General features: G+C 38.0%; 1 protein-coding gene across 1 annotated transcript in view; it reads right to left on the minus strand.

Annotated features, from left to right (window-relative positions):
• PCDH15 (protocadherin related 15) overlaps positions 1-16,372 on the minus strand; it is a 1,700,294-nt gene that overhangs the window by 133,369 nt on the left and 1,550,553 nt on the right. The gene's annotated exons all lie outside the window — the stretch shown is intronic.

Below are 16,372 nucleotides of genomic sequence, written 5' to 3' on the forward strand. Positions count from 1 at the left end.
TACCTATACATAAAGTGTGGATTTTCCCTCTCCAGTTATCAAAAGACAGTGTTAAATGCAAATTTTCCATTTAGTGTTGCAAGACTTAAGTATGAAATTTTAGCATATTTTCTCCTTTGTCATCATGGATGATTATTTTATTTTCAGCACTCTTTTTAGAAAAATATCATCTGGTTTTCTGTACATACACTATCCAGAGATCAATCAAGATAAGGGCATTCAAATCTAATGATGCCAAGAGTTGGCCTGACCATCCTTCTAACATGTCACAACCTACAACCACTGGGTTATGTGAAGAGCTTCCTGAGAAACATGAAGTCTCTGTATTATGATACGGGAGCAGATGAAGCACTTTCATATGTGATTTTAGCATGTGATTACGGTATGTTGAAGGGTCGCTCAAATATATCACAGCTAGTAACAACAATACAAACAATAGTGATAATAATTACTGTAGCTTTTTAATTGGGTGTTTCCAAAGTTCTAATAAGTAATTTGTGGGCATCACTTTGCTCCAAAATCTTAGGCGGTATAGGTATATTTATTCTGATAGAGTGTTGAAGATTCTAAAGCTTAAAGACGCTAGTAAAGATCAGAGATGTCTATGGAACCCAGGCTTATCAAAAAGCAGAATCAGGGATCTTAAACAATTCATCATATTAGACTTCCTCTGCTGTTTTGTCAAGTGTAAGGGCCTATTTAACCAGAGCGATTTTATCTCAGTTGAACAGCGATTTTGTTGTGTATGCAGTAAAACTTAAATTGACCCGTCCCCTGCTCCCCTCGCCCCCACCGCCTCCCCTCACCCAGGGGAACTTACTTAAAAGCAAGTCCAGGAAACCAGTAAAATATGGTCAATCAGTCCCTGATAACAGAGCCCAAATACAAGGGCAGGTCAGGTCAGGTGGAGATAACAGAGCCTGAATGCAGGGATGAGTCGGGCCAGGTGGAGACATCCAATCAGTGGGGCGGGCATACTGTCTCCCTAGCTACCAAGGAGTGGGGCCCCGCCTTTTGGGCTCCAATTCTGATCAAGGTGATAGGCTAGTTCAAATAGCTACTATGGGGTGAATTGTAATTCAATTGGCCACCTGTGTGGGACCTAGCATGACTGTGCAGCTTTCTCTGTGTATTACATTCTCATTGGCCACCTGTGTGTGGCCAGGCTCAACCACATGGCCTTTGCTCTATAAAAGTTAGTCTGTGAGGCTAGGAGTCGTTGGCTCTCTCTGTAAGAGGCGGGCCCGAATAGTCGGTTTGATTCTCGATGCTTGATGCAAAATAAAGCTTTGCTTGACTTTCGTTTTATATCAATCTCGCTCCTTTGATCATGGACCTAACATCAAGGTAATTTTGATTTGGAATGGTTGCACTGGTCAATTTTATGTGTTATAACATTTTCCTTCATAAGTACTTTTTTACAGAATTTCTCTTTACCTCTGTTCCTTTAGTCTCATTTATTTCTCAGCATTTATGGAAAGTCATCTAGTAGGAATTCTTCATAAATGAAATTGAGCTGCTGGACTGGTTAGAGTCTTTCCTGTGCATTTTAATAAAACATACATATGGTAATCACCATTAGGGAATTTTGATGCCAGCATATGCTATAAATTAATAACTGGAAACAGACTTCCAAAATTGAAAGTGACAACATTTAAAATAATGATTTCCTTTGAATTGTTTGTCTATAATTATTTTTAAGCTATGATGTAGGGGACTAATTAGGTACAAGATACCAAGACAGAGAAGGGACAAGACTGATGAATTGAACTTATGAAATTCCTGGGGATAAAGAATGAATTAGCCTTGGAAGAAAAATTATCTACTAGACTTGCATTTTGAGTATGATTAAAAAGAATGACAGGCTAAATTTATGTTTTTTATCTCTGAAACCTAACATTCTCAGCATCAGCTTTTTAAATACGTATAATACATAAATTGAAAGGCATGCTTCATAAATATATAAAACTAAAAATCAGGGAATGTTTAAGAATATACTAGGGGCGCCTGGGTGGCTCAGTGGGTTAAGCCTCTGCCTTCGGCTTGGGTCATGATCTCAGAGTCCTGGGATCGAGCCCCGCATCGGGCTCCCTGCTCAGCAGAGAGCCTGCTTCCCCCTCTCTCCCTCTGCCTACCTCTCTGCCTACTTGTGATCTCTGTCTGTCAAATAAATTAAAAAAAAAAAATCTTAAAAAAAAAAGAATATACTAATTATGTCTGTTGTAGAGATAAAATCAGGAAATCCTTTACTTACTAAAATTTCCCTGTTTTCTTCCATATGCAAGTCTTCTCTATTTATTCAACATTAACCTTGTCACTGCATGACCCAGCTAAGAGCCATCCATAGTAATCTCTTTAGATGCTATTTTCTTGAATATCTGTCTGTGATGTTTGATGTTTCTACCACCTGCTGCCTTTCTTGAAACCCCTCTGGCCTTTGGACAACAGGCCATTATTACACAAATTTTACTCCTGTTTCTACAGCCTCTTCAACTGGCTGTTCCTTTCTCTCATTCACTGAAGGAAGGACTTCCCTTAAACTCAGTCTTTGCTGCTCTCCTCCCCTGCCTCTTCCTGGAAGGTACAAAGCCAGAGGGCCCTGGGAGCTCGTTAATTCTCCTCTTTGGGCAAATTAACAAGTAACCAGGTCATTGGATCTGGGTTGGTTCAGTGGATCTCAACTGACTATCCCCAGTCCAGGCTGCTTGGCTCTATCAGCCTCCTGCTTTTAGGCCTTATTTCCCTGACCAGGAAGATCCACTGTTATGTGGTCAATGAATTTTTCCTTTTCCTCATTTCCAGATTCTGTTTACATATGTAGAGTAGTACTGTTATGACTCCCCTGATTTGAGCACCTTTGATGGGGTGTTCAAGTATGTGCAGATTAAAGTTCTCTCTGTGGATTACAGAAGCTACAGAGGTAGTTTTTTTCTTTGATGCCTTTCTGCATGATCTTCCCAATTAAACCTCATTTGCATTTATACCATGTGATGCTAGTGATCCTTTGCAAAATAATAACCCTTGGATTAAGTGATCATTCTGTATGACATCTTCCAAAATCTAAAAGCCAAGTCCTCACCATCCTTCAAAAGTTTAGTTATTTCCAACTACTTTCTAGATTTAATTTATGATACCTGGCATCAAAAATATAAAATTATTCTTTATTTCTTTCTCTTTATGGCAAGTCTTCAAGTCCTATCAAATTCTCTCTTACATATGTTCTACATCTTCCCCATCTAGCTGGCTGGTGATGGTTAATTTCATGTGACAACTTCATTGGACTAAGAGAAGTCCAGATAGCAGGTAAAACATTATTCTTGACTGCGTCTGTGAGGACGTTTTGAGATCTGAATCAGCAGACCGAGCAGAGAAGAACATCATCACCAATGAAGGTGAGTGTCTTCCAATCTCCTTGAGGGCCTGAATAGTGGAAAAAGATGGAGGAAGGTGGAATTTGCTCTGGGGGAGAGCTGGGTCATCCATTTTCTTCTGACATTGGTGGTCCTGGTTCTTGGGCTTCAGACTCAGATGGGAGTTCACACCATCACCATTGAGCTCTGTTGGTTCTCAGGCCTTTGATTTTGGACTGGAACTATACCACCAGCTCTCCTGGGCCTCCTACCCACAGACAGCTGATTACCAGGCTGCTCACTCTCCATAATCATGTGAGCGAGCCCATCCCTTATAATAAATCTTCTTCGGTATCTTAACCAGTTCAATTTCATTGGAGAAACCTAAGCCCAATACTAATTCATGCCTAGATTCTTCTTTTTTCTTTTCTTTTTTTTTTTTTTTTTTAAGATTTTATTTTGAAAGAGAGAGAGAGAGAGCAAGTGCCCAGAGGGAGAGGAGAGGAGAAGCAGACTCCCTGCTGAGCAGGGAGCCCAATGTGGGACTTGATCCCAGGACCCTGAGATCATGACCTGAGCAGAAGGCAGATGGTTAATGACTGAGCCACCCAGGTGCCTTAGACAAATCTTTTAATGTTCATTCTCTATTCTTTCTCTCTCCAAGATATCCTATGTGCTGATTTTTGTCATGTTATTTCCCTGCCCCCTCCCAAACAGACAAGAGAAGCCTACAAACATTTATTCCCTTTATCAGTATTTTTTTTTTTTTAAGATTTTATTTATTTGACAAAGAGAGATCACAAGTAGGCAGAGGCAGGCAGAGAGAGGAAGGGAAGCAGGCTCCTTGCCGAGCACAGAGTCTGATGCGGGGCTCGATCCCAGGACCCTGGGATCATGACCTGAGCCGAAAGCAGAGGCTTTAACCCACTGAGCCACTCAGGTGCCCCCCTTTATCAGTATTTTAAATAGTTGTGAAGATGTACACATACGGATGTACACACAGACATGTGTGTGCACATACACACAGGGAACATCCTGAACGTTCAGATTTCTGTTGTTTGCAGATGCCTGAATTCATTAGGTTTTTGGGGAAAAATACAAAAAATATACTTTTAAACAAGCATCTCAAGTGACTGTCAAGTGGCTCAAAGACCATGGTACATTTTTTAACCGCTTTTGAATGTCTTCCTTGTTCTATTACCATTAATTCTCTGTTACATCTTTCTGCTCTGGACTCACTTTGTAAATTCCTTCCCCCAGCATTTCCTTCCAAGTTTCAACGCCCCGCCCACCCCCCCAGATCCTCTGTCCATCCCTCTTCTACCTGCCTAACAGAAGGGATTAGCAGACAAAATACATTAGCAGACAAAAAAACTGCTTCAACTGAAGTCTTCATTTCCCAGCTCGATCAATAAGTGATTTAATCTGGCACAGCAATATATTCTCTTTAAACTCAAACTATGCATTTTATGCTTAGTTTTAATCAAACTAATGCTTCTATGCTTAGTTTCTCTATGCTTCTCTTAATCAATTAGCTACATACTTTTTTTGGTGTTACTGCTTATTTTTATATTTAGGCATCAAGTTTTCTTCACTAGAATACAAACTCTTTGATGACCATGGTATCACCTTCCAGATTCTTCTCCACTTAGCATTTAGAAAAACACTTATGCCTTTCCAGTACTCAACATATATATTTAATGTACAGTTTTATCATGATCCCTGTAGCAGTAATATAATGTTTCAGGGGCCATGGGCCTGGGTGGCTCACTGGGTTAAGTCTCTGCCTTCGGCTCAGATCATGATCCCAGGGTCCTGGGATTGAGCCCTGTATCAGGCTCTCTGCTCAGCGGGGAGTCTGCTTCCCCCTCTCTCACTGCCTGCCTCTCTCCCTACTTGTGATCTCTCTCTCCCTGTCAAATAAATAAATAAAATGACCATAGATGTTGCAAGTAAAACAATCACTTAAAAAGTATTAGTCTGTTTGAAAATGTATATATATGTTTATACATATAATGACATGAATATATTGCTCTAAAAAAGTTTATATAATATGTAGTTATATAAATACACCTCCCATACACTCACATATATAATTGCTTGACTTCCTTTGTTCTTACAGATCTCTCAACGTGTCTATTAATATAATTTAAGCTATTGTTCTTAAAAACAACATCTTTCCTGCATAAAAGAATTATAGTCTAGGTTTTCATGTCTTTTATATAAATTATCTCGGCTACATGACTTTTTTAAAAGATTTTATTTATTTTTTTGACAGAGAGACAGCGAGAAAGGAAATGCAAGCAGGGGGAGTGGGAGAGGGAGAAGCAGGCTCCCCACTGATCAGAGAGCCAGATATGGGGCCCCATCCCAGGACCCTGGGACCATGACCTGAGGCAGACACTTAACGACTGAGCCACCCAGGTGCCCCTCAGCTACATGACTGTAATCATGAACACTAGCATTAGTCTAAGAGTAATAATAATTACAAGAGGAACCACAAAGACTTACCCATCCGTGCCATGGAATCAAAGATAAGTGACACCTGATTTTAGGGTCTTAACAACACGGTATTCTGTATTCCATACTGTATGTCTGTTTACCACTTTTATTTTGGAATGCCCTAGATTCTTTTATTTGGCCATATATCTAACAATTTACTATCACTTCCTATGCTTAACTCATAAAGTGTCTTTGTAAATGTGATACAAGTCACAATCATTAAGAAGAAGAAGACTATTATGGTTCTATTAATTATTCCAAGTTAAGAATTACATCGATGTTGGCCCAAATCAATCATAACAAGATCTAAGAGTTAAGTACAACAGGATTTTTAGTATAAATAATAGATGTCCAAAAGGTAAAGTTGAGTAGATCAACAGAAAACGCAATAGCATTTCTTTGATAGAAAGCATTAGAGCATGTCATCAAACATAGCTAACCAGGCAAATTCTCTATCGCCCTGGCAAAGTAGTATTCCCTATTTCCCCCTGACGTAGATGATATCCAGACCATCTTCCATCCTATTCTCTCCTTTAGGATCCATCTCAAACTTCATATTCTCTGAGTTTCTGAGAAACTGAGGCACTACGAAATTGGGTATCACATCCTTGCCTTTGAAACTCACAGACTTGACATATTTATTCCCCATGTGACAGGGACAATGGGTGATTAAGGTAAGGTAAAAAACGAGATGAGTTTTTAAATGAGCCTCATAAAAGAATTACTTGGAGAACAAGAACAGAAGGACCTTTTAAACAAAGGGAACAGTATAAACAAAAACAGTAAGGTAGAGTCCTTGAGATTAGAGAAAACACCTCCATCAATATGGAGACTGGGAGATGCAGGGACCTAGGAAATGCTGAGCAGGCTGGAGAGCCCCCTCCTGTTGAGAGGATGACTGTTACAGAATGGCCATCCTACACATATTCCTTCCGTGTGGCACTTCTCTCCATATGCTTTTCATTTTAAAAATATCACGCTAAAATGTATTTTTGTGTAGTTAATGGGCAGTTACGTCTACTTTTTTTTTCTTCTAAAAATAATCCATTGGTAAGTCTGTAGGCATGTTAAAGCTGGTCAAAGTAGAATCTGTCACTAAGAGAAAGGGATGTTCATTTTCCATTTGTTATGAGATAAAAATAAAAAAAATCAATCTGACAGCCATCTAAATCTTTAGCAAAATAGTAGAAAGACTTGTACATCCTTGCTCTATAGAGAAGAGCTGACCTTGATCATGTTATAACAGAGTGTGGAGGGCCAGTGGACACACACACATTAACAGTATAAAGAATCAATGTATTTAGTAGAAAAATTCTGGTAATTTCCTGCCTATTTTTAGCAGCTGAGATAAATGGTATGCTTATGTTATCCAGATAATTGCTTCCATTTTCTATTTCTGGAAATGATAGCTCTATAATGTATATGACTTAACAGATTTCACTTCTATGCATAGTTTCATGTGCATTTAACAGAGCTCAGTTGGTCTCTGTTGAAATGGTATTTTTTTCTGAAGCAAAAGATATACAGTTTCTGCTTCATAGTTTTGGAATTTCATTATTAATCGGATGATTGTTGCTCTCAGAAACAGAATATAAGGTAGCAAAAATATTGTGAATCAGCAAATAAGCTCCATTTGAATCTCAATTTTTCAATTCTGCCTGGAAAGGCAAGAAAAAGTTAAATTATTAACTGTACTAATTAAACAAAAGTTCCCAAGAATAAAGAAATTATATCCACTGTCTTAGGCGCTAGGGCTTAAACTTAGGTATAAGTTGAGGAGAACAATTTTAAGAATTCCTAGGATTTTAGTTTTAGTTGATCATGGAAGTCATATAACATGTTTTCCTCATGGGGGCGACTGGGGGCTCAGTCAGTTAAGCATCTGACTGGCTCAGGTCATGATCTCAGGTCCTGGGTCTGAGTCCTGCATTGGGCTCCCAGCTCGTGATTCCCCCCCTCCACTTTCTCTGCCTCTTCCCTTGCTCTCTCTCTCTTTCTCAAATAAATAAAATTTAAAAAAATGTTTTCTTCATGGAACATTATTTTTTTCCTAATACATGTGAAAAAATATGTATTATAATCTGTACCCTCATTTAGAGGGGTTGATCACGCATCTTTGTTATTGGTTCAACAAATCACTTTTGGGGTCAAAGGAAGAACACTGCCTCAATGCACTTGGTTTCTGAAATGGATTTCATAAAATTCCATTACCATTTTTAAATCACATTCCCAAGCATAGCTATTTTGCACAATTCAATTGTTTTCTTGCACAGGTAAATATTTATTTCATTAAAAATATAAGTGTTTCAACTGTTTATTTATATATATTTACATATACCTAGAATGTCAGAGCCAAAAATCCAATAAAGGATATAATGGTATTAGCTTTCACAAAGTAGTCTCCAAGTTTTAAAGTAATAAAGTCTGAATATAGTTTCTAAAATCATGGTTATGCTTTTATAGAACAAATACAAGACCTTGAACATTCGAGGTTTTAGGACTGAGGAAATGAACATGTGAGATGCTGTGATGTTGTCACCCAACTTATATGAGGAACACTTTTTAAGTCAGTCAATCACAGCTAAAGCATTACTTGTCACAGACCTTCTGTTTGGAACCAGAAAAGCCAAGGAAATGAAATGTATTACAAGCTTATACCCTACAGCAAAACTATAAAATGGAATCAATAGCGTTTGAATTGTTTTATCACCAGTTTAAGGTTTATCTTAATTGTCTTGTCACTTATCCTTGATTGAAAGGCTAGTTATTGAATCAAAACACAATGATCTATTCATAAAAAGCTGGGATTATTTTCTTCCACATTTAAAGATAATTATAATTTTACCATAAAAGAAGAATTGCACTTCAATTGTGGAACTGCATAAACCAAATTATACAGCAATGAGCTAGTTAAAAAGGTGAGTAATATTGCTTTTGCTCTGTATAAGATGAAAAATATGGTGATGACTTTGTGGCAGAAATACTGACATCTGTTTCTGCAGAGGTTCTTGCATACAGGTCCCGTGGGATCTCTCCGGGAACAACAATGTTCCACCCTGAAAACCCAGGAGGGACTGAGGCTTCTGGGGAGATGGAGAATGGAGATGGACACAAAAGAAGACTCATAATGTTGGAATAATACTAAAAACATGAATGCCTTTGCACTTGTCTTTCCCTCATGAAATAAAGGTATTCATTTGGTCAATAATAATGCTCATTGAGAGCCAAGCAGGAAATATACAGATGCCTGACTGTTGGTTTCCTCTTGTCCCCTTAGTTGAAAGACAAGCCTGTCTCCAGCTTTTAATGTTTGCCTTTTACCCTCATCCAGGTGATCCCAGTGCACATTGACAAAGGCTAGCACTCACCCATGTCCCAAATCGGGACCTTGGGTAGCATTCTCCAGGTCTCTGGCCTGTATAATTCTGCAGGAGCAATCTCCTTCTGGAGGGGCTGTTCCTGGCCTCTGCTCCAGCCATGGTAAAGACTGTCTGCACTATTGCCCCCATCTGGCCGCTCTTGGACACGGATACCCTGTGTCCCTGACCCACAGCCCCTGTGGTCTCAGACATCAGTAACGGGAAACTTGAGATGAAGAGTTTGTACTCTCAGAGCCTCCTTTTCTGGGGATGAATGTGTTGTGGAGCAGAAGCGCAAACCCAAGTTGACGACTTTTTCCTCCCAAAGGAATACTTCAGAGAAAATCACTGCTAAATCTCCCTTCACTTGATCGTTTTTCCTCTCCTTGGCAGTAAGGGTTTATAAAGTGGTGATCTGCTGTGCTGTTTGTTTTATTTTAAATCTCTTTGACAACATCTATCTATCTCTTGCACATCTCTGTCATTTTAGGTCTGCTGTATCTTGGTCCTTTTTCTAAATTTCCAATCGAATACGGAGTTTCTCATCATTTCTAATACACAGTCACTAGTGGTGTTTGGAACTGTCCTTTCAAACTTCCTCTGCTCATTCTTCAGGGAGCTGATCACAGGTTGGGCTGTTTGAGAAGACGTCTCTGATCATTCATGTGCTAGCTACTCACTCTTCTGTGAATGCATCACCAGCGGCCACCATACCCCACAACAATGTGGTATTATGTTGTCACAAGTTGATGTGTCGTTCAGGCATTGAAAACAAGGCCTGAAACTAGCAACTTCATTTCATTATCTCTGGTCCTAAAATCCTAGGAAACACCTGGCACATTAAAAATGCTAATGTTCAATGCCAAGACACTGGAATGGTCTCAATGGCAAAGGAAAACAATTCTCTGTAAGGCCTGCACTTGTGACTGATAGGCAAAGTCTAGAGCTTGTTGAATGGGAAGGAAGAAAAAAAAAAAAAAAAGAGAGGGATCTATCATATTTGTGGCTTATTGGGATACATTTTAGTTCAACTACTTTTATTTTAGTACTAAGCTAATGAGCTAGTAGAGCCATTCTCTTCATGATTAGTTTTCCATTCTGGGGAAAGTTTGCTCTTTAAGAATGCTTTCTGGGGCGCCTGGGTGGCTCAGTGGGTTAAAGCCTCTGCCTTCGGCTCAGGGCATGGTCCCAAGGTCCTGGGATTGAGCCCTGCATCGGACTTTCTGTTCAGCAGGGAGCCTGCTTCCTCCTCTCTCTCTGCCTGCCTCTCTCCCTACTTGATCTCTGTCAAATAAATAAATAAAATCTTTAAAAAAAAATGCTTTCCGTTAATTTGGGTTATTTTATTCGTTCTTTCATTTGTTCTTTCATTTGGTCATATATTTATTATAACTGCCCAAATGGTTAATGGAGTTTAACTATAAAAGCAGGTAAGGAAAGCAAAATATATCTAGAAACCCTGTATGAAAAATCTAAAGCACACGAGCGAAACCTTCATCCTAAACTTGGTAACAGCTAACACAGTATGAAAGCCTGAGAGGGTTAGAGAGCTCTCATTCTCTAAAATTCATCAACTGTGAAACAATTCCACTGATTCAACAATTATTTCGAATATCCTTGGATTAAAATGTGTATTTAGGGAATAGAAGAAGATGATTGAGGCAAAATGTAATATCCGAATCTTCCCGAATCGCGCCTCATTGCAGATAGTCAGGGATTTGAATGGCCAAGTACTGGGGACAGGATACCGCGGGAGTCTTGCTCCCCCACGTGTCCTGCTGAGTATGCCAAAATTGCTTGGACCTTTTATTCCTACCAGGGACACAGAATTATTTACGCAGCTGGTAAATCTGAAAAGTGAGATAATGATACACAGAAATGCATGGCACAGTCCCGCTGTTTCTGAGATGACTGTTACTCTTATTTGCTATAAAAGTGGCAGAGTCTCCAAGCTCCTTGTTCCCTGCCCCCACTGTTGTCTATTCCACTTAAGGCAGGGCTGGCCTGGCCCTACACCCACTACAGGTCTGGAGCTCAGGGACCCATGTCATATGCTGTGTGCTACGCTGATACACCTAATACTTCTTTGTGAGTAATGAAGTCCTTAGTCTCTGACCTGGAAGTCTCTCTTATCAGCAGCCATGGAACTAAATTATTAAAGTGTACAGTAATTTTTGTGGGAGTCTCTTGCTTCTAGGTCTCCTCAGTATCACATGTATGTAATTAGGATAATATCCTAGCAACCAGACCAAAAACCCGCAGATAATTTCTCCAGCTAAGTACCCGCAACAAGCTAACCTCCAAATCCCAGAACATGAGCCACAGGAGAAAACAATGGACAGAAACAAGATCTCTGTATTGTCAGCAAGTATGGTAACAACCACTGTTTTTAGGGAAGCTGAGAGATGGCTAAGCATTTCTGTTGACCTGAGAGCCAGTGAGTCTCAAAGTTGCCATTGTGCATTAAATGGAAATGTGACTAAGGTAATAGGAAAGCAATAAGGCAAAACTTCACACTATGGAGAAAGGGGAAACCCTGAGAACAGAATATAAACTGAGCAGGACAGGGACAGCAGGGCAAAATGAGAGAGAGAGAGAGATTGTCCAATGAAAGTGGGAGTGCACAAACAAGAAGATTTCTAAAAGTAAAAGGTTATTATTTCTTCTTATCACTTTGTGAAAATAACTGAAAGAATAGTCTAGAGCTAGAAAAGCTGCCATATCCTACCTTCCTTTTCTGTGTGGAACAAATAAATTCGCTGAAACATGAAAAATAGAAAAGAACCATGGTCAAAGTCCACACGGTTTAAAAAAAAAAAAAGAACAGTGATCAAAACAATGGCTCTTAAAAAAATAAAGGTATTTGAAAAGAATATGCAAACTGTAACTTAGTATGTTGAAACAAATTAAAATGGTTTATGAAAAAAAGAGAAGTCCTGTAGGAAAAACATGTATCAGAATTTAGAAAAACTCATAAAGTAAAATCTTAAAAAAATCCAAGTCAATGAAGAAATTTATTAAAGAGATAGAGAGAAAGGGATATAAACAATAGGAAATGATTCATTACTTGCATATTTGGAGTGTCCTATGATGACAAACAAGTTAATAAAATAGAAAAAAAATTAGAATTCAAGAAAAATTTTCTGAAATAAGGTTAGAATGCCTATACTATCTATATAGGCAGAAAATCACTCAGAATAGCCAAAATGGAGAACATTCCAATAAAACCACTGAACTTTAAAGAAAAAAAGAGAAATTCTTTGGAAACTCAGAAGTAAAACCAACTTGCATTGGAAAAGAAATCCAGTTTGTCATTATACTTTTGGGCAGCAGTATTTCATGGGAGTAAAAAATGGACTGAGATATTTAAGACAAAGAAAATCTTGTTTGTTTGTTTGTTAAAGATTTTATTTATTTATTTGAGAGAGAGAGAGAGATTGAGAACATGAGTTGCAGAGAAGGGACAGAGGGTGAGGGAGAAGCAGACTCCCCATGGAGTGTAGAATCTGACTCTGGGCTCCCTCCCAGGACTGTGAGATCACAACCTGAGCTGAAACCAAGAATTGGATGCTTAACTGACTGAGCCACCCAGGTGTCCCAAGGCTTTCATATCTAGCCAAATTTACATTCAATTTCCGGGTCCACAGATAAACTGTCATTAATGCACAAAAATATCGGTAATGCTATTCTTGTAAGCCTCCTGTGAGGAGTCTACCTCAGGACAAACTATAGATAATTGGATGACTGATTATCTTGTAGATATTAACAATCCTTCTTCAGATGCAATGTGTGGGAAAAGTAGATGAAGCAGAAACATTGTTCACAGTAGGAGATACACAGTAGCGGAAGGGCCAAGTGGATTATGTAAAGTAAAAGTAAGAGAACAAGATCAAAATCTGGCCCACACATTGTTCTGGCAAGTAGAATTTTGTCGGAGGGGAGCCTCATCCATTTGCTTAGTGTTGAAGGACAACTTGCCATTTTGTTTACAGATCATATCTCCTTTCTTTTCAGCTACCACAGGATTGAGTAGTTCAACAGAGACCATATGACCCATAAAACCCAAACTGTGATTTCGGTGGCCACATCTGGAGTATGACAGTGAATCAACGTGTTATTTTGAAAACCAGGAAATAGAAGGAAAGAACCAAACATTTTTTCCTCTCTTTAGTATAGAAGGATGACCTCAGGGTAATCAAATATTCAATGCAGAGAAGTTTCTTTTTATGGAAATATTTGGCTACTACAAACAGAGGAGATGGAAGGACAGAATCAGTAGATAGGACTTGACTACTGGTGCTGGTGGCCATCAGGAAAGAAAAGTCATAGGGACCGGCATGTCTTTCTGAGGAAGCAGTGGATATCACCTACAACTTATTTGTTTAAAAAAACAACCTACATCTAACCAAGCATCTAGCTCTATCATTTTACAGGAAATAAAGGAGATAAAGAAAAATATGAAATGACCCCTTAGAAACCTGGGCTTTAGAAATCTCATTTCTTGAACAAAGAAACATAAAAGGAAATTAAAAGATGTGGTGGGAGGGAAGCCTATATTTTAAAAGAGACACTTGAAATACTTTTCAACCAATTGTAATATATAGACCTTATTAGGATTCAGATATGAATACATTTTTAATATAATATGGACTGGATATTCATTGATATTGAGGAATTTTTATTAATTTGGGAGGAGTAATAATGGTGTTATGAATAAGTTTTGAGTCCTTATCTTTAAAAGATACATATTCAGATATCTTAAGATGAAATATTGTGTCTCTGATGTGCTTCAAAATAATAAGGGAGGGAATGATGGAGAAGCACCATTGGTTAAGTTGCGTAGCTGACACTTGAAGGTTCATTATGATATTCTTTGGAATTTTATGTATGCTTGAAATGTCCATACTAAAAGATTAGAATGTTTTAAAGATTCCTAGTGTCACAGTTATGAAATGAGTTCTGAAATTACTCTATTATAATTATTAAATTGCATTTAAATATTAAATCCAGTCACAACATAGTTTTGAAACTTACTTTGAAAATAAATTTCATTAAAAAATTGTTGGCAAAGAAATTACAATACTTCTTCAATGAATCAAAATTCTTTTGTTTCTTGATTTTATTTATGTGACATATGGCAGAGCTGAAGACCGTGGGACAGCTAATTCTAAAGGAGAGATAAACCTTTAAACAATTAATTAATTAATTAACCTAATTTACATAATGGCTTTATTTTTTTGCATAGCTAATGAACTAGGGATTCATTATAGGCCATAACAGTCATTGATAAATAAAACTTTTAAATACGTGAGTTTGTATTTCAGACTCTAGAGGCAAAGGTCAGTCATGAAATGTTGATAACAGTATTAAAAGCCTCAGGCATTAAACAAACTAACATTTAGCTTTCAGATCTCATGCTCTTCTGAAAAGCTACTTCACACATCTGCTAAATGGTCTCAGCTCTCCACACATACTTGGGCACATGTAAGTATACATAGGTATATTAGCTAAATTTTATTAACCTGGATTAGATTTAAAGTAATGAGAACTAGTTATATCCTATTCACATATGAGATATCGATATCTCTTTATTCCTAGAAATTGGAGCTATTTCCTGAAAAATGCCAAGTTTGACAACCTCAATATTTAGCAGATTTTTCTTTCTAAATACAACTGTTCATTTTTTTTAAAGAAGGATGACAAATATAGTTTTCAAATAGTTTCCGTATTTCCCATGTTGTAGTAAGGTAGTCTGCATTATGTTATTTAGAACTACTCTAACCTCTGGACTCCTGGTTTAGTCAACTCAAATGACAATTTAAAGGTTTCTCTATATTTTGTAAAAATAATTGTCTACAGTTTAAAGATGTTAAGAACTCAGGAAACTGGCCTGATATTTCTTAAATAATTATGCAAGTGATGAATAATCATTGAGGATGACATAATTCCCTTAATTTCAAAGTCACACCATGTATATCTGATTTTTTCCAAATGACTTGGTTGTATCTTTCTGAATAACTGTGTAGCCCTCCACACTAGATCAGTGAGTGAGACTTGAAAGAAATAAAAAAGGAGTGATAACTGTTAGGATCATCAATTACTGTGCTGGTAGAGAAAATTCTAGGGCACATCTCTTGCCTTTTCTATCCACCTTTCTCTTCTTTCTTCCACCTCCTGGGTTATGTGGCTCTGGCTTTACGCCTGTAACCATGCTGGGGTTCTCATAGGCTCTTCATTTCCCCCTCCCCTTCTAAAGATGCTGATTATTGGAGTGCTGGTGTACAATGTCCAGGAAGGACCCCAGAATGAAAGGAGTCTGTTTCAGAGCCTGTTTCCCACTTCATGCTCTCTCTGAGCCTCCGTTCCACTAACAGTTAAGTTCAATTTGGTTTTCTTGGGTCTTCTAAATTCTAAAAGAGCTGGTGTGATTATAAAAAGATGAACTGCCCAAAGTGCAAATAAGTATTACCTCAACAGACAGAAAGGAACAGTATTTATCTTGTTATTAGTAATATCTCACAGAATCTCTGCTGGCGCCCTTCACAGACTGGCCTTACTTGATCTCTTGTGTCGGTAAACTATATCACACAGATGTTGGAGAAAGATTCTGGAGTCAAAAGCTGTCTGCTTAAATCTCTGGGTTTTCATTTACCACCAGTGTCATTTTTAAAAAGTCACTTAACCTTTTCTTATCTTGTCTTTGTAAAACGGGAATAATAATTTTCATCTCCTAGAAATGGGTGTGAATTAAATATAATGCTACATATAACTTACAATAAATGTTAGTTGCTTTTTTAAGATGCATTTTCCTCTGTGCTAAGAAAATCTGTAAGTACAAGAGACCACAAGATTCAGAGAATGTGGAGCAGTCCTGTACCCATGAATAATATATGTTCCAGAAAGTTCAACAGAGCCTTATGGTGGGATTAAGAATAAAGTTGATTCTAGAAATATCATATACCTAGTTTGAAGATGGTACATTATTACTCTGATATATCAGGAGTATGAAATCACTTCCTGCACTGTCCTCTATCAGCTGTTAAAATGTATGGGCAGTCAGCTCCAAGTACTACTGATCTCCCTCTGTTTTGTATGGATAACTTTTGGACATGTATTTCATCAGCAAATGAGCAGAAGAACCATAAAATCCTTACAGAATTC

This window comes from Mustela nivalis, assembly GCF_964662115.1.
Source record: "Mustela nivalis genome assembly, chromosome: 2".
NCBI lineage: Eukaryota > Metazoa > Chordata > Mammalia > Carnivora > Mustelidae > Mustela > Mustela nivalis.